This window comes from Rhinatrema bivittatum, chromosome 1 (genome assembly GCF_901001135.1).
Source record: "Rhinatrema bivittatum chromosome 1, aRhiBiv1.1, whole genome shotgun sequence".
In the NCBI taxonomy this organism is placed as follows: domain Eukaryota; kingdom Metazoa; phylum Chordata; class Amphibia; order Gymnophiona; family Rhinatrematidae; genus Rhinatrema; species Rhinatrema bivittatum.
Genome location: NC_042615.1, coordinates 686,784,196 through 686,802,368, shown reverse-complemented (window position 1 = coordinate 686,802,368; position 18,173 = coordinate 686,784,196). Strand labels below are relative to the sequence as shown.

The 18,173-nt window shown below is 42.8% G+C and overlaps 1 protein-coding gene across 4 annotated transcripts in view; it reads right to left on the bottom strand.

Annotated features, from left to right (window-relative positions):
• The window catches only part of ARHGEF28 (Rho guanine nucleotide exchange factor 28), a 585,749-nt gene that overhangs the window by 442,030 nt on the left and 125,546 nt on the right, over window positions 1-18,173 (bottom strand). Inside the window, exon 1 of one of the 4 annotated variants that reach the window (XM_029574916.1) lies at window positions 638-748. The exons of the other annotated variants lie outside the window; for them this stretch is intronic. The gene's annotated coding sequence lies outside the window, so the exon portion shown is untranslated. Of the gene's footprint in view, window positions 1-637; window positions 749-18,173 lie in introns of those variants that run through there. 4 annotated transcript variants of the gene reach the window in all.

Here is an 18,173-nt window from a genome sequence, read left to right as displayed (position 1 = left end):
TTAGATTGTAAATATTGCTATCCTTAACATAAAGCTTGTGGGTAACTTGCATAAGAAACTTGCTGGGCAGACTATCTGGTCTTTTTCTGCCATCATCACTATGTTACTATGTAAGTTTTTTCGATAATGCCAGGAACATAAAATCCTGAGGAGGGAAAAAGCATAGTTTGCACCTTCATAAGAAAATAATAGCATTAAAGCATCCCTAAGCTTTTAATTGAAAGAACTAACAAGTGATGGAGGATAATTCATTGTTGATTTTAAGTGAATTTAACACACCACACTGGCTTCCAAATCCTACCAACACTTTGTTTGCAAACCACCAGACGGAGAATAAAGTGCAGAACAGTCAGTCCTAATTTCCCACAGAAGTCTACTGGGAATATTATCCTATAACACACAAAGTAAATTGTTTAATACACCATCCTTTGTCCAATAATAAAAAATAATTAACTTTAGGCAATAGATGCACCCAGAAATTAAATAAGAAAATACAAAATGAACACTCTCTCCAAGAAAAAAAATAACCAGAAATATCTTAATGTAGGGCTAAAGAGAGCTGCACTTATATAAGAGCTAAACGTTTGAATAGTTTTATTCCTAGCAAACACCTCCCCTGGTATATGTCCTCACTTACCCTGAGACTCAATTGCCAGTTCTCTCCTATATGTGGTTTTCATATCACTTTCACACGACCCCCTTCAGTTCAGACTCCATTTTTTCAAAATGCACCTTGTCAGCATCGACCCTCAATGCATCCTGCACCTTAATGTTGGCTAGGTGAGAATTTGAAGGGAAAAAAAACAGAAAGTGACCTCTTCAAGAGAAGATAAAAGCTATAAAAGCTTTGTTCATGTGCTTGGTCATGTTACTGGAATCAGGACTGCCCTGACCCAGTGTGTTAGATGTGCACTTGCACAGGGCAACAACTACAAGGGGATGATCTCACACAGTTGAATTGGCCCCTAGAGTCTAAGCAATGCAAAACCTGCCTTATCCTCTCCAATACCACTACACCCCTCCCCCACCCCCAACTGTCAGTAGGAGTGATGCTTACACAGAGTCAACTTCCTGTGCTATGAAGGGCCAGTCTCATGGAGAGTGGGAAAGATTTTAATCCTTATTAGTTTTATTGTATTGAAATATTATATTGATTTTTTGGAAATGTTTAAAACTAAATAAAACTATCCTAAACTATATAGCAATAATTATATAGTAAACGTCCCATACAAAAACAGCACTCAAACAGGAACAACCCTATCTATGAAAGGAAACACTGCAAATATTACACCAGGCCTTAAAATACCAACACATGACCTGTGGGGGAAAACAGAACAAACAAAGCTGCTATAAATCCCTACACAGAAACTACAAACTAGCAGAATACCCCATCTAAGTTAAACATGCAGAACACAGACCCTACCTCACCAAATACAGAATAAAGACCCTATAAAGTATAAACAGAAACATATAGACAGAAATTGAACTGGAAATTGCAACAAGTCAGACTCTGTATGTAATGAAGCAATGGTGAAACAATCAATCAGCAGTCCTCATAAGTCAAACAATAAAATCAAGGAATATAAATTAATCCTATTAGTAAAACAATACTAATAAAAAGAATATTTCCAACAAGCTAAGGAACAGAATAACATCCAATAATTAAGAGCTCATACAAAATTTAAACAATTTTCCAAACAGTAATAAAATATTTCAAAATGGAAGATAAGACGACCAATAATTAAAATAACAAGGATGGAAAATTCACCACTCTCCATACCTGAAAAGTTCATTTCCAGTCACCCTGACCATATCTTGAATTAGTGGGGCAGCACAAACTTTCTTCAAACTCACAGAGGCAGGCTCCCATTCACACACACACACACACACATTTCAGACAGATTCCCATTTGCACACCCACCCCAGGCAGGTTCCCAATCAAGTTCCATTCACCCACACACACAAGCAGTTTCCCATTCACACACTCACATAAAGTCAGGTTCCCATTCACACACACACACACACACACACACAGTCAAGTTCCCATTCACATACACACACTCAGCGAGGTTCTCATTCATATACTACACACACCCAGGCAGATTCCCATTCATGCACACATATCCAGTCAGTGTCTCATTCATTCACACACATACATATACCACTGAAAGCAGATAGGGGAACTCATTCTGCTGCTTCTCCTCATATGCTGGTCCTTGCATTAGTCAAATCTTGCGAGGCTAGCATTTCCTCTATGCTGATCTCATGCATTGCGAGCTCTGCATAGAAAAGTGCTAGCTGGAAGTGGTTTGGCTGCTGAACACCAGCACAGTAAAGGAGCAGAACGGGTACCCTTCTCGCCGCCAATGGGATGGGGTCCACCAGTGCCTTGCTGGCCGCCTCCTCTTCTTGGCTCCCAGGATGAAGGGGGGGGGGGGGGGTAAAGAGAGACCCAGGGACTAAGGGAGAAAGGACTGGGAATCGGAGATCAGGGGCCAGAGAGAACTAGAGACTGAGGGAGAAAGTACCCTGACTAAGGGGAAATGTCAGGGAGAAAAGAATAAGGATGCAGGGAGAGGAAAAGGGGATTGGTTATTGGATGGAGGGAGAAAGGACCCATGATGGGGGAGAGGAGGGAAACAGAGACAATTGGAGATGGGGCTAACAGAGAACTCTGGATTTGATGGGTGGTGGGGGATCCAGGAATATAATGTGGGGAGAGGAATGGAGGAAACTGCATATGAGCAAGAGAGAAAAGGAAAACAGGCAGGAAAAATCTGGAGAGGAGTCAAGAAGGAAGAGAAGAAAGAGAAGAAGGAATAAGGCAGGAGACGAGAGCAGAAAGAGGAAAGCTAAAGTATTAAAATATCCACGCTGAAGGAAAACAACCAATAAAGCAAAGAACTTAGAAAAGAAAAAAAGGACACCAGAGAGAGAAAACAAAAAAAGGATCTGATAAGAGAATATTAATAGTAACAGTTTCAAAAATCCTGGGGCCCATTTGAAAGTCTCTGACCTTCATATACTGTATCTCTCTACAGGCTTTAAGTGTTAACAGCTAGATTTTGTTGCCTGATTTGATTTGGTTTCTAATACATAATTAATTTTCATGTGTGCAGGACATACCCACCAGCCCTGAGGCTTTTGTACTGGATTTGAAATATTTTGAGGTGACAAAATGTTAAAGAGCACATGCCCTTACTTATATTTTGAGAGATTACTCCAATTTTTTTTATAGGGACAGTAACTACCCCCCTCATACCCCATCCTGCTTGCTCACTACTTGCACTATGGTGAACAAATGTCCCAGAGCTGCTTACCAGAAATCTGGTAACCTTACTCTAATCAGGCAATGCTGGGGGCAACCAGCAGAAGGCAGAGAATAAGCTGACAGCTGTGTTATATTAGAGATTTCAAGCTTTTCCCTTGAGTGCCAGTGCAGACTTCTTCAAGAACAACCCCGTCCCAACTGGACCCCCCCCCCCTCCCCAGTCCAACACCACAACAGTGATATAACAAGGAGGAGAAATCACTGGCAGACAGAGATCTTTAATATCATTATTTCATGGCTTTCCAATTTTCATTACTCTGTTACCAGTGACTAAAATAACAATGGGATAGATTTTTTTTTTAAAGGTGCTCGCTGATTTTATAACATGCTTGCGCCAGCGCGCGCATGTTATAAAGTCCGTGGGCCGCGCGCACATCTGCGGGCGGCGCGCGTGAGGGGAGGGGAGACTTATGCAATTTCCGCACAGCGACGCATCCCGGCCTTCCCCAGTTCTCTCCCAGTCCGCTCTAATTAAGGAACGGACTGGGAGGGAACTTCCCTACCCCCTACCTAACCTCCCTTCCCCTCTTCTCCCCACCCCCTAAACCCTTTTTCCAACCTTTTTTTTTTTTTTTGCTTTCTGCTCCATTGGAGTAGAAGCAACTTGCGCACGCCGGCCAACTGCCGGCACAAGCTTCCCCGGCACAGCAGCAGATGGCTGCTGTGCCGACTGCCTCCAGCCCCACCCCTCCCCGCCCACCGGACAGCCCCTTTCCTTGGGCCCGGCACTTCTGCGCATAAAGGGGGTTATTGTGCGTGGTCGGGCCCCTTTGAAAATGTCCGCAGCGCGAGCACAAGGCCCGGCCACGTGCGTAACCCCGGTTTTTTACGTGTGGCCCATTTAAAATTCACCCGTATATGTGCCTGATAATCACTGTTCTGTTCTAAGCTCAAATGCCAGTATTGCCATATTTAGAACTTGATCCCATATGACTGTTGCCATTTTGTATCACAGCAAAATCTTCACATTTTATATATAGAAAACCATGTGGATTCCTACTGAGGAATGTCCCATTATAGGAGGGAAGACAGAAGTAGTAGTGTGTTGGTAGCTCCCCCCATGTGGGAGACTGAGATGGTAGAGTCCCTAGACTATAAATCACAAACAAGATCTTAGGGTTTGCATTTTGAGTTAGCCTTTGCAGGACTGAAGCCTGGGTATGGACTAGAAGAAAGGATGTATTTTTCCATTTTAAAGAATGTCATTTTTGTCCCTTTGAGTTTGGGTAAAAGGGATTTTCCTGTTTTCTAAAGATCTTTTATTTTTTCAACTGACCTAAGCCAAGGACTCAGGGTAGTAATATCCTAAGGAGTTGGGAGTCTCTTCACAGAGAGAAATCTAATGGACTGTTGGAAGTCCTGCAGGAGAATGAATCTTCATTCATTCCTGGGGGAGAAGGTGAAATGAGGCGTACAGAGGAGACCTGTGGCTCCCATCCATTGCCATATCACCATGATATTGAAGGAAGGAGTGAGAAGGTATCTTCCTGGTACCAAAAGCGAAATAAGGAGAAAGAACTTTGTGTCGAGCAACTGGACTAAAGGTATATGAAATGGGACTTGATTTTATGTTATCTAAACTAGGAGTTATCATCCTACCCACCAAATTCTGGGAGGAAGCTTCAAAACTACCCCATTAATTGGACAGGAAAAGGAGTAAGAGAAATCATTTGGCTTAAGTAAATCAAGTCTGTGCTTAAATTGGGAGAGGGAATCTTCTCACCCCACTTTCTAGAAAGTCCACAGCTAGATCTTTGTTGAAACCTCTGAACAACAAGTACTTTAGTTCTTCATATGCTTTTCAATGGACTACCCTGCCTCAGCCTTTGATCTCTACCTTGAGTGCCTAGACAGTTTCAGATACCAGAGGACTCAGTTCTTGAATACCAGACATGTATTAGAATGATGAAACAGTTTAACGCTCACTGTAAAAGGCAAGACAAAGAATAGCCTTATGGACCGTAGTGTCTGATTCAGCTGTTACAAGTCTCTGGAAGTCTAGTAGTTAGAGAAAGCTGTAGACGAAGCTGTAGAAAGTAGTGAATAGTGTGAATAGGAATAGGTGGAAAGCGCTGTTTCATAGGAACTTGTAGAAAAAGATTCAGTTTGAGCCGTTAGATTTCCAAGAGCCTTTTTGCAACTGAAAGCCCCTCTAGGCAGTAAACAGTCCCAGCATGCCTTAGGGTCAAGGACCAATAAGAAGAGGAGCGAGAGCAAAACAGGAACAGATCCAATAGGAAATTCTGAAATATTCAAACAATAACCAAATCAGGAAAAAGAGCTGAACACCTTACCAGACTCTAAGCTATGTAAAATCATAAGATGACACAGGGTGGCAGGATAATAAACAAATAATAAACTGTGGAGCTAGAATAGAAGTAATCTTACCTACCCCCTCTCCCTGGACAAGTAATCTTGTACTTCAGAGAGGCTTACTATAAAGAGAGGAAAGTTACACACACGTACGCCAATAATTGAAGTGTGGTCTTTGGGATCCTGGAATGGGATATTAGCCCAGGAGTTTATATACAAAATGGATTACTACAATCTCTGTGTACAAATGGTCCCAGGAAGGTTAATTTTATTATTTTACACTTTTATTGACAAAAAGATACAATGACAAAACACTTGACATGCCTGGGACTCCTTAGGCATACCAAGCAATACAGATGACATCAATCATTATCCCAAAAAGCAAGTTACAAATAACAAGAAGGAAAAATAACAATACTTTAGTGTCCCTTCCCCCCCCCCCCCCCCCCCCCAAGAGGATCTAGCCTCATTCACATCAAATTAACCCAAACTTAATAAACTACCCATTTAATACTAAGCTACGTGTTCTATGAGAGAGGGAATGAATGTAAGGTCCCCAAGTCGACATTAAAAAAAAAAAAAAAGCCAGACATTTTAAGAAATGTCTTTATTGAATTTTAACAGAGTTAAAGACCAAATTATACAATAGCCGTTCACAGTAGTCAATAACAACCCTAACTTCCCGAACTTCCCACCCCCACCCACCTTCCCATACATCCAGGCTTTTGAAGGAGAGACAGGATTAAAAAGTATCCAATTGCATCATTTTATGAAAAAGATTCCTCCAATGCCAAAAGGAAGGGGCCTCAGTATCCCTCCAATATAATAAAATCAAATTTTTCCCCACTGCACTGGTTTTCCACGCCAACATATGGTTGCCAGTTTCCCAAACTGACAATACTGGAAAACTATCAAAAAGCAGGACCTGTGGGGTTAACGAAATGGACACATACATGAAACATTCCACCTTTCCCCAATATCTCTAAATTAAAGAACAATCCCAAAAAGCATGAGACATATTGCTAACATATTGATTGCATTTTATACAAATATATGTATTGAGCAATTTGGCTTTAAAGGCTACGTGTTGTGTCACATAGGCTCGAGGGATAAGCTTGTATTGCATTTCTCGATAATACATATTAACAGATCTCTCAGATAAATGTTTAAAATTATGCTGCAGGGCTCATGGTTGTACCTGAAACACCCCCTCCTTATTCCATCGAGCCGCTGAGATGGACCAAATGTCTTCCACCTCAAGGTACAAAAGCGCCTTATGAATTTTAGATAAAGATTATCACTTTACATCATCAAAAAGAAAGAAATCCTCAAATGTATCCATTATTGAGGATTTTAAAGCTGAAGAGGGCAGCATCTGAATACAATGCTGTAGTTGGACATAAGAAAAAAAATGGTTGTCATGTAACCCAAAACACTCCTTCAACTCTGCAAAAGAAAGTAAATGACCCTTTGCATCCAACACATGAGATAAAAGCATGAGCCCCTTATCCCGAAACTGGCAAAACCCAACTGATTCCAACCCTGGTTTAAACACTAAATTGCCCTGAATTGGTAAAAAGGGGGAACAATGCAGGTCAGTACCTAACAACTGCGATAAATGAGCCCAAGCCCACTATATGCGTATAATTAAAGAATTTTGTGAGAGATGTTTGGGAAGTTGATTCCGCCTCACCTGTAATAAATAATGCAGGTCCAAGGGTGCCCTAAAGGGTTTTCCCCCTGGATGTTCACATAGCAAGATTTATCAGTCAACCAATCCCTAATAATTCTCAACAGGCTGGCATGATTATAAGATTCTAGGTCCAGGAGCCCCCATACCCCCCTGGGGCCACTTCCGCTTTAACCATTGTAAGGGTATTCTGGGCTTCTTACCCCGCCAAAGAAAAAGCCTTAAAAGCGCATCCAAAAGCTTCTTATCCTTAACTCTCAACTGCATTGGGAGGTGCTGAAAAACGTAAAGCCATTTGGGGAAAAGAACCATCTTAAAGATATTAATGCGCCCTCCCAGAGAGAGTGGCAAATCATGCCATGCTCGTAACTTAACCCTCGAGGCATCCAGTAGTTTTAAAAAAGTTCAAGTCATAAAGAGTGGATAAATCCAAGGAAATTACAATTCCTAAATACCTAAACGTTTTATCTGCCCACTGCAAGGGAAAGTAGTCCCATGTGGCCAATAACATGGCAGGGTAAGCTAGAGCTTCAGATATATCCATGTTCAGCTTTCAGCCTGAGAACGTCCCAAAGTCCTCGAACATGCCCTATAACCCAGTGAGAGAGGGAAGGGGGTCCCGTAAGGAAAGTCAGAAAGTCATCTGCGAAGGCTGCAGACTTAAATTCCTGGGCCCCCAGTAGTCTCCCTTTTACCTGTGCAGAATTTTCAATAAAGTCCAATAACGGTTCCAAGGGCACGAAGAATAAAAGAGGAGATAAGGAGCAGCTCTACCTAGTTCCCCTGGCTATGGTAAGGATTTCCAAATGCAATACCATTCGCCACAATCTTAGCCTCGGGTTGGGAACACAAAAAGCATACCGCTTTCAAAAAAAGGCCATTCAACCCCATCCGGTCTAGAATGAAACAGGAAGGCTATTTTTTATATTGTGCATGGTGGGATAAACTTTGTGCTTACTTTTTGCACACAAACTTTACCTTGAAGTTTCAAAGCAAAGTTATGCACATATATTCTCTCTGAAAATCTGCCCGTAAATGCTCAGGTATGCGCATAGATTAACACACGTAAAGTTACACCTCTTCGGAGAGAGTAGCTTATGTGGGTAAACTAGCACACATTCTCTGTAAAATCAAAACGTATGCAGGTAAGGTCCAATTTCCGTCACTCTCCCCCCTCCAACAGGGGTTACACCTTACTGTGCCTGAATGTAACTCGCCTTGCACTACCAACGTAAAGGCGTGAGCTAAAATAAATAAATCAAACACGTCTGCAGTTTTCATAAAAATGCTTACTCACATTGAGCCCCAAGCTAAGTATCTTATAGAAGCCAGTTTTATGCAAATAAATGGCTTTGAAAATCAGGTCCTAAATGTATCTCTTTGGGATCCAAGCATCAAAATATGACAAAATTACTTCACCCTAGATTATTGGAATTTTTCAAATTATGATAGTCAGTACCGATTCACAGTTCTATAATGATTTTTTCATAGTTGTAATTTCATATAAGTGATCAAGTGACTCTCATACCATCCCGTGAACTTTTTTGGCATATCTGCTCCCAAGCCGCATTAGGAATCATCTTTAATCATTGGTCACTACTTCACCCATATGCTTTTTGATTTTTTACTTTTTGTTTGTTAAACATTTTACTTAAAAGAAAATTAAAGACAGAAATACTTCCCTTTCGGGGATCACTGTTCATGGAGGGTGCAACCCTTCCAGGAGAATTCAAAGTGCAGTTCAGAGTGCAGTGCACTCTGAACTCAAATTCAAAGTGAACTGCATTCAAATTCAAAGTGAACTGCAAATTCAAAGTGAACTGCACTTTGAATTCTCCTGGAAGGGTTGCACCCTCCATGAACAGTGATCCCCGAAAGGGAAGTATTTCTGCCTTAAACATTTTACTTAAAAGAAAATTAAACAAACAAAAAGTAAAAAATCAAAAAACATATGGGTGAAGTAGTGACCAATGATTAAAGATGATCCCTAATGCGGCATGAGAGCAGATATGCCAAAAACGTTCACGGAATGGTATGAGAGTCACTTGATCACTTATATGAAATTACAACTATGAAAAAATCATTATAGAACTGTGAATCGGTACTGACTATCATAATTTGAAAAATTCCAATAATCTAACGTATTATATATTATTATTGTTGTGTTCGTTGGTTCTAAAAACAAGGTTTGAGTCTAGTAAATAAAATTACTTCACCCACCAGAAAAATAAAATCCATCAAACAAATCCATTTTGTTGTTTTGGAGTTTTTTTGTTTTTATTTATTTATTTTTTTTAACATTGTACCAAACTTCCCTGGGGAGCGATAGTGGAAATAGGCTGTTGTTGAGCTGGATTTGCTTGCTGTCAGTACAAAAGACACCCGCATGTGGGGATAAATGCAAAAATGAAACTAAGTTAGCACAAGCGGTTTCAGGCTTTGTCAAGTGCTTTATTTACAGTGCAGAAAATACCAAAATCTGCTTACTCTCTCAGCAAAACAACTTCAGGTTAAAACATTTGCATTCAGTCTTCTCAGTAGAAGCAGGCTAGCTATGTTCTGGCTCATGTTTAGGACAGAAATGCTACAAGAGCGGCCTTCTCCTGGAGTTCCTGGGGCATTATACTTTTTAAGGTGGACCAGGCCAAGTGCTTTGTCCAACACTGGTTAAGGAGGATTTTAAGGGACACTCCTTCACAAGAACTTTATATAGAACTGTGGAAATGGTAGGTACAACAGGGCTGCACAAAGCGATGATTAAGAACATAAGAAATTGCCATGCTGGGTCAGACCAAGGGTCCATCAAACCCAGCATCCTGTTTCCAACAGAGGCCAAAACCAGGCCACAAGAACCTGGCAATTACCCAAACACTAAGAAGAACCCATGTTACTAATGCAATTAATAGCAGTGGCTATTCCTTAAGTATAATTGATTAATAGCCATTAATGGACTTCTCCTCCTTCAGTTTTAGAACATATAGAGCTGCTTCCCCCTCATTTCTCCCTCTAGGCTCATGTGTTCATATCGGTTAAATGGGAAATCCCAGTGAATCACAGTCTGAGGTGCAATTTACCAGTGAACTGCTGGGGTGTTCTGCTTCTCCAGTCAGACTGAATATATTGCTCTGTAGTTTGGCTGGGTGAGCTTCACAGCAGATCCTGGGGCCTTCTCTCACCAAGCCTGGCCTCAAGCAGCCTGCTACCTACCACAGCACTAAGATTTCTGGATATCTCCCACTCAAACCCTCCTGGATCTTCAATTAGTCACCCTTGTGGCATCCCCTCCCGGTCTGGCCACCAGATGTCACTGTCCCTGTATTATAACACTCTAGTTTAGTAAGAACTCATCTATACTCCTCCTCAGTCCCTCCTACCTGGAGGGTCTGGATTGGATGCCTCAACACTATTTAGCCCAGCCATTTTAGAACACTTTGGGATCAGTTTGAGGAAGCAAATGAAGATAAGGATGTCTGATCTGTACACTCTGCTGAGGCCTCCCAGCTTCACCCAAAAGGAGTTTCATTTAGAAGTGACACCTCATCATGCACTCCCTGCCAGAGAGTCCTCCTTCTAATAATTTGCAGAGAGAGATTTTTAAGCCTGATACCCTTTAGGGGCAAAAAGGCTCTCATCAGGGGATCAAAGACCTGTCAGCCTACTCTAAACCCTAGGTGGGCAAGCACCAGGGATGGATCCTGCTGTGAGAGGCAGTGAGGGCAGAAGATGTATCGAGTCTAACTTTTGAAGTATGTTGTGGACTTGAGCAGCGTGGGGAGGTTTTTGGATCCCCCCTCCCCACTGGGATTGCAGAGCTGAGAACTAGTCTCATCTCACTGACTTTTCCCCAAGAGAAGTACCCTAGAAATATTAATAAATAAAGGATGGAAGAACAAGAACAAGAGACCCCCAATTGGATCTCCACACACCAAGGGAACCAGGACAGGCTAGGTGTCTGTGGAGAAGATGTCCAAAGGTAGGATTTTGTAGTAAAAGTTAGGGACCCTTCCACTAGGATTCCTTCATAGCTGCTGGATACACTGCTGTGTGTTAAAAATCACCATGGGGTTACCCAGATGCCTGGAAAAATGACACCCATCTACCTAGTGCCACGCATTACCAACATTTAGGTGTAACTTCATGATAATAGATAGATGGACTTTAATTTATGAATATTAATCAGTAAACTTTTATTTAACACCAAGACCTGGCCCTGTCTGAGTTATTGCAGCCTCTCACCTCATGTTAGGCACCAATATAGTATACACACACTGGGAACCTTTTAACATTGTCTGGGCCACAAGCAAAAGCTTACCCCCATAAAAGGAATCCCCTCCCCCAGGGACTGACAGTCAAAGTGGGATGGAAACTGCTAGCTAGAGCAGCCCCAGAATATAAATAAATTACTTTCTGTGCTCTTGGGATTAACACAACCAGCTGAGGGTTACACTCTACTTCCAGATCTCATGTGCTTCATCGTGGTTTTGATACTCTGCCCTCTCCTAGACCACACACTGCTGCTTTTCAGATCTCCAGGACACAAACCACTTCCTAGTCTTTCTCCTAAAGCCTCAAAATTCCTCCAACTAGCACAGCATGGTGATCCTTCTCCCACCTGGAGCCTTTCTTCTCTCAAACTGAGCTTGGCTCATCTCTGGCTGTCCCAACAGATCCATCTGCAGGCCGAGCCTCCACCAACCATCACCAGTCTTACCCATTCTCTTGCCTTTCACACCAGTTTGCTGTTAGCCTCTCATTCCACTCAGGCCATCTTCATTCTTTAACTGACCCAGCTCCTACTGACTGCTCTCAGGTCTCCTGCCAGCAGCTCATACCTTATTTTCTCTTTTGGTGTCAAAATGTCACTATTTAAAGTGCTGTAGGAGCATATTTGTTCCTACCTGTCTCAGACCTCAGTAGGCTGCTCCTGCACTGACCCAGTTAGTTGGCCCTGGTTGAAACTGCCAGCCTCCCTTCCCCTGGAGCCAAGTACAGAATCCCATTAAGTTTATTACAACTTGCAATATTAAATGGAAACTGATTAGCCACTTTTAACCTGCTTCTGAGCAAGTCTAAAGTCATGCGGCCTAGTGTGGCATGATAACATGGTACTTAGCTTTTCAAGATATTTGGTTCTCTGGCTAAGTAGCGCTCTGTCATCAGCAAAAGATTCAGAGGGCTAATCCCCTCCTCCCCTCCCAATGCTTACTACAAAGGCTCTCAGGCCATACTCTCCATCCCAAACCTTTGTTAAGACTTAGACATGAGATCTGGAAGTAGAGTGTAACCCTCAGCTGGTTGTGTTAATCCCAAGAGCACAGAAAGTAATTTATTTATATTCTGGGGCTGCTCTAGCTAGCAGTTTTTCAGAGACCTTGGGGTTATACTTGATAACCGTCTTAACCTAAAGAGTATGATTAACACTATAACCAAAGACTGCTTCTTCAGACTACAGGTATTAAAAAGACTCAAACCCCTTTTATATTTCCACGACTTTAGGACAGTTCTTCAATCATTGATTTTTGCCAAAATAGACTACTGCAGCGCGCTCTTCACAGGATTACCCAACTCATCCATCAGGCCTCTCCAGATGATACAGAATGCTGCAGCTAGAATCCTGACAAGCACCAACCGGAATGATCATATTACACCCATCCTCCGAAATCTACACTGGTTACCAGTCAATTACAGAGTCCTTCACAAATCTTTAACATTAATACACAAATTCATCTATAATCTCCTTTATCTCGACCTTGAAATTCCATTAAAACTCCATACTTCTAACAGGCCAATGAGAGAAATATCCAAAGGAACGCTACAAGCCCCTCCAACCAAAGCCACACGACTCATCGCATCCAGGGACCGAGCATTTTCGACAGCAGGCCCAGCCATCTGGAACAACCTCCCTGCAGAACTTAGGCTGGAACCTTGCCTGCTAACTTTTAAGAAAAAACTCAAAACGTGGCTGTTCCGCCAAGCCTTCCCAGAACCCTGGGATACACATTAGGCGTTATCTACCCATGATTAATGGATCCTCCCCTCCTCTGAATACCTTGACAGCATGGATACCGACTCTAACATGTGGACTATCTCTAGTCTGGACTACCTCTAGTCCGGAATTTGTTTCTCTCCCTTTAACTTAACTTTATATTTCTCTTCTAGCTTCCTAAGCTTCCAAGTTCACAGTCCTCGTTGTAATGTAACTTTGTTTTTCTTCCTTTATCTAGTTATTTTACCCCTGTTCGATGTAAACCGTCCTGATATGGTATTTTAACCATGAAGGTCGGTATAGAAAAAATGTTAAATAAATAAATAAATAAATGTAGCAAAACTGAAAATTCTCAGCCAACATACTTATTTTGAGACACTAATTTTTTTTCTCTTGATTGATTTGAGTATCATTAACTCTATTCAGTCATAGTCCTGCTCAAGGGCAGAACATCTCATAGTGGGAACTTAGAAAATGCAACAGCTTACTCTGGCCTTCTGCCATACAGGGGCATTGCTGGGTACTTAAAACATCCGGGGCATGAGCCCAGAGGTGCCGGCTCAGATCTAAAAGATACTGGGGGAGACTGGGGAGGGTCGAAATGATGGAGGGGGGGATAGGAAGGGAGGCAGCCTGAGCCTCTTTAATGGAAAATCGGGACCAGGGCCGGCATCCTAAGTCTTAACAAAGGTTTGGGATGGAGAGTATGGCCTGAGAGCCTTTGTAGTAAGCATTGGGAGGGGAGGAGGGGATTAGCCCTCTGAATCTTTTGCTGATGACAGAGCGCTACTTAGCCAGAGAACCAAATATCTTGAAAAGCTAAGTACCATGTTATCATGCCACACTAGGCCGCATGACTTTAGACTTGCTCAGAAGCAGGTTAAAAGTGGCTAATCTAGCCTGACAGAGCCGATATTTCGCTAGGTTAGCCGGATAACTGAACCCCTCATAGGAAAGCCCATGAAATGCCCCTTTTTTATCCGGATACATTTTATAGTTATCCGGCTATAATTTAGCCGAGCAAGTGGCTGAATATGCCACATTTGCCATTTAGACGGATAACTTGGGAATCATCTGTCTAAATGGCTTTTGAATATGGTCCTCTATGATTTTAAGCCTTCTGGGGACAGGGAAATACCTACAGTACCTGAATGTAATCCACTTTGAAGTGCCTGAACAGCAGTATATAAATCAAATAAATAATAAATATCATTTAAATTATTTGATAACTTTATTCAAGCAATTCTTCTATATAGATATGGAAATGAAGTCTGCAAGCTACATAGGAAGACACAGAATTTCAACAAACATCCTGCACCTCCAGTTCTGTAACACACACTCTGCATCCACAGAAATTCTCTCAACAATGGACATAGGAATTTCCCCTTACAACTCACCATGTCCCCTCAGTAACAGCAATATAAACACTTTTCACTGTCAGACATGTTTTTGAAGTAACACAAAATCCTGCAAAAAAGACACAGAAGCTATGCAGCAAACCTGCTATACTATAATAGCCCCGACTCCAAAAACTCAAATAGCAACAACTCTGCCTAAGAAAGGGCAGTGATACAAACATTACTACAGGCCCTAGAACACCAATACGCCAAAGAGACTGCTATAGATCCCGACATAAACACTACCTGCTAGCAGAATCCCTCACCTCAGTCACACATGCAGAACTCGGACCAACCCCTCATAATACAAAATGAGAGACAACAAATTAAAAACAGAAACATGCAGACGTGAAATGGAAACCCCCAAGAAGCTGGACTCTGCGTGCAGCGTAACACCAGAGAATGGGAAACAAAGTATTTTCCCCTAGCAAAGAACAAAGATATAAGAAATGCACGTTCCCAAAACTGACATATTCCATTTTTAAAAAACAGAAAATAAAATATTTTTTCTATTTTTTGTTGTCTGGGCATTTTATTTTTTAGATTGGGTTGGTCTTGGTGTCTTTTTGTCTTCTGCTATGTTCTTTTCTAGAGTCATGTTTCCATTTCTTCTGTCTTCTTCCCTCCCTGTTTCTGACTTTAATCTTTCCTTTTCATCTTTTTTCTCCAGTTCTCTCTTCTCTGCCTCTCTAGCCATTCATAGCTAAATTTCACCCCCTCCCCCTCCCCATTTAATCCTCTAGCCCTGTCTTCTTTTTACCCCTCACTTACCTACCAGCTTTCCATCTCCCCTACTCACCCCTCCCATTCCCCCTGTCTCTCACTCCTTCCTCAGCCTCCTATTTCCCCTGTATCTTTTACCCACTCCCTAGACCTCCATTTCTGACCACTCTACTCACCCCTCCCAACTCATCTACTTTTCTGTCCCTCTCATCCATTCACCAGCTGTCACTCCTTCCCTCTCTGGCCTCCAGACTGTTCTTCTGTCACTCACCACCTACCCAGCCTTCTTTTATTCCTCTTTCACCCATTCCCACCCTCTCTCACAGCATCCCCATTCCTTTTCATGGGTTGTCACCCTTTCTTCTGTCCTCCAGGTAATTCACAGCACCTATGAACACCATCCTACCCTTCAACCTCCTCTTCTTACCCCATCTCATACCCTTCAATCCATCTAACAACCCCCACATACCCATCCACTTGCTGAGCTCCCACTGTCCCCAATAATCCCTGCTCTGTACCCCACTATCTCCAAGTCTCCATTTTCCCACTCAGTCTCAGTCCCTGCTCTCCCAGACTCAGTCTCCATTCTTCGATTGCTCTCCCCAATTCCTGAGTCCTTACCCTCACCCCAGTCAGACTCCTATCCTTTCCCTGCTCTCCCCAGAGTGTCCATTTTCCCCTGCTCTTCCCCAATTCCTGAGTCCTATTCGTCCCCAAGTCCCTTTCTCTTCCAGATTCCTACCCAATCCCAATTCCTTTTCTGCTCTCCCTAGTCCCTGAATCTTATCCTTCCTTTGTTCTTCCCCAATACCCATCCGTTTCTTTCTTTGCAATGCCCCAATGCCTGAGTCCCCATTGTTCCCCTATTACCCCACTCAGAGTCCCCATTCTCCCAAATTCCCCTCTTCCCACAAGTCTTCATTCTTACTGCCCTCATGTCCCCTACTCTCCTCCTAGTTCTGAATCCTATTCTTCCCCTGTTCTCTCCCCTAATCCTCAAGTCCCTGACCTCCCAGTACCCGTTCACTGCCCAATACCCATTCTTCCCATTCTAACCTCCCCTAGGTCCTCCAGTTCTTGCTCTCCTACCCAGTCCCTGCTCTTATCTCACAGTCCCAGTTTTCTCCTGCTTTTATCCCCTCTCAAACCATTTTCTCAGTCCCTGCTACACCCACGTTCACTAACGGACCGATTCAGTAAAGTCCGCGGGCGAGTGGGCAAACGCCCGCTCTCCCGGCGCGCACACAGGCCACTCGCCTGTGCGCGCGATTCAGTATTTAAATTAGGTCCGGCGGTAGAAATGAGCAAAAGGAGGCGCTAGGGACACTAGCGCCTCCTTTTGGCCTGGAGCAGCGGCTGTCAGCGGGTTTGACAGCAGACGCTCAATTTTGCCGGCATCAGTTCTTGAGCCCGCTGACAGCCACGGGCTCGGAAACCGGATGCTGGCAAAATTGAGCGTCCGGTTTTCGACTCGACAGCCGCCAGCCGACTTCAAATTATTATTTTTTTTTTACCCTTTGGGACCTCCAACTTAATATCACCATGATATTAAGTCACAGGGTGCAGAGAAAAGCAGTTTTTACTGTTTTTCTGTGCACTTTCCCGGTGCCCGGAGAAATTAGCGCCTACCTTTGGATAGGCGCTAATTTCTGAAAGTAAAATGTGCGGCTTTGGCTGCACATTTTACTTACTGAATCGTGCGCGAATACCTAATAGGGCCGTCAACATGCATTTGCATGTTGAGGGCGCTATTAGGTTCGGCGGGTTGGACGTGCGTTTTCCGCCCCTTACTGAATAAGGGGTAAGGGAAAACGCGCGTCCAATTGCAGGTTACCAGTGCGCTCCATCGGAGCGCACTGTACTGTATCGGCCCGTAAGTGCTTCTGTCAAACCTGCAGCCAGCACCTATAAGCAGGTACAGTTGCATTTCCTTCTACCTTCCTGCAGCCCCTGCAGTGGAAATAGAAGCTGTTTGAACCACAAGGCTCCTGTAACTATGGAGCCCCACACATTTCAAACATCAGCTGTTTGAACTGCACAGTACATGCAAATGATGCTTGAACCATCTCATAACAGACACTCTCTCTCTCTCTCTCTCTATCAATGGTGGAATTCAAATTCCATGTGTCCACCAAAATTTTAACAAGTAGCTAATTTTTCTGAACTTATTACTTACCTTTGACTCCAATTAAAAAAAAAACCAAAAAAACACTTCCACAGAATGGTAAGCCTGTCCTCTCTGTGCTCAGCTTCAGTGGCTTTCTGGCACTTTAGAGCAGTCTCTGAAGAGATAAGATCTAACACCTTCTGCTCCCTCACTAGATCAAAGCCAGACTGACATTTCAAATGCCACTCCATAGTGAGATCAGTACTCTAGGATGACCTCAGTTTAAATAGTTCCCAAGGGCGCTTTAGAGCAAGTTTTAATCTACAGTTAGTCCATAAAAAGCCCCCTTCTTTGTATGAAGTTGTAGGAATTGTGGGAATGTGGGAATTTTTTAACCTAATAGCACATCTGGATGAGGTTTGAATTTACTCAATTAGTGGGAACTCAAATTTGTTATTCCACCAGGCTCTTCACAGCATCTTTATAGCACGTGCAAGCAAGAAGGTAGAGGCTATCTCATTTACATAAACCCTGGCAGGAATTTTCCACAGCTCTAGTATTACCAGCCCTGAATTTGTAAAATGAAAGTAAAAATCCCAGAAGCTCTGTTCTTCCTTAACTGCATA